Here is a 3,311-nt window from a genome sequence, read left to right as displayed (position 1 = left end):
TGATTTCTGTGCTTCATTCATTCATTACTCTTTTTAGGCACAATAAAAGAATAGAAGTGATACTTTCTTTCTTTGTGACAGTCATCATTATGATTAACAAATGCTTTAAACATCCTTAGTTAAACAATCAATGAATCATGAACAGAACAGATTGTTTCTGTTAATATCTGATTAGAGAGAACTGAAGTCCTCGTGTAGGTTGAAATGACCCGTCATGGCCTAAAATAAGAGTCCAGCGTTCCTGCCAGTTCTCAGGCCTGTGCGAGACCTGCTTTGAGGCTGGAACTCCTGTTTCTTCACTCGAGGTGACCCCTACAATAATGACTGTGGGGGAGTCTCAGAGCCGACCCTCAAGGCACGAGGCAGACATAAGGGAAGGCCAGAGCCAACGACCCCATGAGGAACCCCAAGCACCGGGCCCCCGGGTACACCTACGCGAGGAGAGCCGCACACCCACCCCCAGGTCAAACCATAGGGGAGACCCAGGAGAACCCCACCAGCGACCACACGCAGCAGCCCCACAATGGCCCGTAACGACGAGCATGCAGCCCGCCCCCCAAAGCCGAGAGCCGACAGGGCCAGAGGACCCAAGCCCCGACAGGCAGCCACCAGGCCGAGCCAGCACACACCCGAGCACCCAGCCCCAGACCCCAAGAGCCATCCGCGCGCCGGCGGGCAAGGCACCCCCACCAGAGGGCGGTATGGGATGGGGCGACAAATGAACCAGGGGAGGGGAAGTCCACGTCCCAGCCTGACACATACCCATGCATACACAAACACAATCATACAATCCCACCCTCATCCTCGCACCCACTCATTCAAAGACATACAATATAGACACCACACTCCATTCACACTCCCGATACACACTCTATACCCCCCAGGTCCAGGGTATGCCCCTGCGCCCCGCAGAGGGCGGCCCACTCCTGAACCCAGGAGGTAAACCCATTTGTCCTGGGGTGGAGAGGAGCAGACGGCCAAGTCCCGGCCTGGACCGCGCCGACCCGACCGGCCACCCCCGCCCCAGCAAGGTCATGCCCCGACTATCCCCCAACCACCGCCAATGGCCAGGAGTACACCCCCAGCTGACACCCGCCGGAACCCGGTGACCACCCCGGCCAGCGGGCCGACCACACCAACCAGGAGCCACATCCCCGGAGTCCATGCAGCTCCAGAGAAGCCAGAGTGCAAGCCCGACCCCCTGCACCCCCCCCCAGCTCCCAGTCCACCATCAGTTCAGGCCCCCACCCGGCGGCGTGCCCCCACCAGGGCCCCACCTCCAGACGTCAGTCGGGAAATGGGGGAGTGAGAAATAAATAAAAGAAGACCCTGAGACACACCCACACCCACCCTCAAATGTGCTATTGATGCGTGCTGTTCTATAGTGTAGTTAAAAGGAGAGGAAGAAGGGGCAGAGGCTGGCAGGATGCCAGTTTGGAGAAAATTTTTTAGGATTGTGTTGCTGTTGGGCAAGCTGTAATTAGTCTGTCATATCAGCTAGTATGGGGGATGTTACACGCTGTCCAGAGATGTACAGAAAATAAATGCAATTTGTATGAGAATATCCAGGAAGAAGTCAACAGCCAAAACAGCTGATCAATCATGTGAAGTGAATGTTCGCTATATCAGAACTTATTCAGCAAATGTGTTTCCAGCTGTTTTTGCAAGATTGATGAAATGTTTTCGATTTTTGTTATGTGATACTTCAAAATGCTCATAAAAGTGGATGGAAATACTGTAGCTCTCTGTAGAAGATGTCTACCAATTAAAGAGAGATTTTCCTATCTGCTGTTGTCTATTACCCTGTGAACTCTACAGTATAGAGTAAATAAATACATTAAAAACAGCCATACTGCATCTGAGCTGGACCTGTCTTGCTTTTGAACAGGAACCCGAGACGACTTTTGTTCTGAATCTTGTGCTTTTTATAGACTGACCTGAATTGAATGGACAATATAATTGAAATGATAAGTTTCAGGTTTCCTCTACACGTGCAGCTGGAAGTGATGGTCCAATTGTTTCATCAAATCAAAAGGCTATTCCTAAAGGTTAGATAATTTCAAGAGTCCTTTATTAAATTCTCCATTGCATGTCATCCATCAATTAGTAAACAATTACCCTGAAGGCGTTGCTGTGGGAGTGCTTATAGCAGTGTTTATTTCATTTCTTTAATCCTCTGTCTCATGTTTAATTTTTTTTCTATGTGATGGAAACTCTTTTTTTCTATATTTTGAGTGGGTTTTTTTGGCAAAATTTCCCCCTTTTTTACAAAACCCTTTCAAGCTGCGCCTGATTCGTCTTGGTGTAATTATATGAGGACTGTGTTAGGCAGTATGGGCGAGGACTGAATCAATCTGTTTAACCTGCTTTACAATCAGTGCCTCATACTTAAAGTGACCTTTGGTTGTGGGGGAGGGTTTCGTGTTATTTCGGCTCGTTGTGCACATCGTTCTTTTTTATTTATTTTAAAAAAATGTGCACATCGTTCTAAATGTGGAGAACAGCAGGGCAGTATCATCGAGCAGGTTAGCTTCTATCGTTATTCATACAAGAGCCCAAAAGGTTCACTGCGGACATCACATACATTTATAAAAAAAACTAAAACTGCTGTTTTTGTATGAAAAACAACTTGTATGAACAACTCTTCTTGTGCCTTTTCTTGTTGTGTGCTGTGATATTTTTAGTACAACCTTTATTGTCTAACTGCTGTAAGTGCAGCACGCCTGAAGTGCCAGTATAAACTCTGCTCTCTTGACATCCCACTTTGGTCACGCCATGAGTCACATGCCAGTATAATCAGGCCTTTAAGCCTCTGAGCCGCCGAGGGAGGCAGTCAGAGCTGAATCTGATGATATGTGTACGGCTAAGTCAGCGTCGCACACTTGAAGGTGTGAAGACATGATGACAGATGTGACCATCTGGTTGTGGAGTTTAGAATGAGCGATGTCTGACACGTATTCTCTGCTTAATTCTCCATGTCAAGGCTGCTGATTATGCCAGTCCTCCGATGGTTCGACCCACCAGCTTCATTTCTGTGATCTCACATCGTCTCACATAGCCAGCTTGCTGGTGCATTTGTAAACAGATGCAGCTTATAGAAGGGTTTGTCGTTATGAACTACTGGAAAAAAATGGCCTTTTATTAATTGTGTGGAACAGTTATCTCAAAGTTATTAATTGAAATTTGGAGACATTTATTGTTTCAGACCTTACCAGGCATGAAAGGTCACTTTAGGTGTACTTCTGGTTTCAGTCCCAAGCCGGAAATGGTAAGGGTTGTATCAGAAAAGGGCATCTGTGCTGTATATATAT

Source organism: Austrofundulus limnaeus, unplaced genomic scaffold (assembly GCF_001266775.1).
Source record: "Austrofundulus limnaeus strain Quisiro unplaced genomic scaffold, Austrofundulus_limnaeus-1.0 Scaffold529, whole genome shotgun sequence".
NCBI classification, from domain to species: domain Eukaryota; kingdom Metazoa; phylum Chordata; class Actinopteri; order Cyprinodontiformes; family Rivulidae; genus Austrofundulus; species Austrofundulus limnaeus.
Note: the sequence above shows the minus strand (reverse complement) of the source record.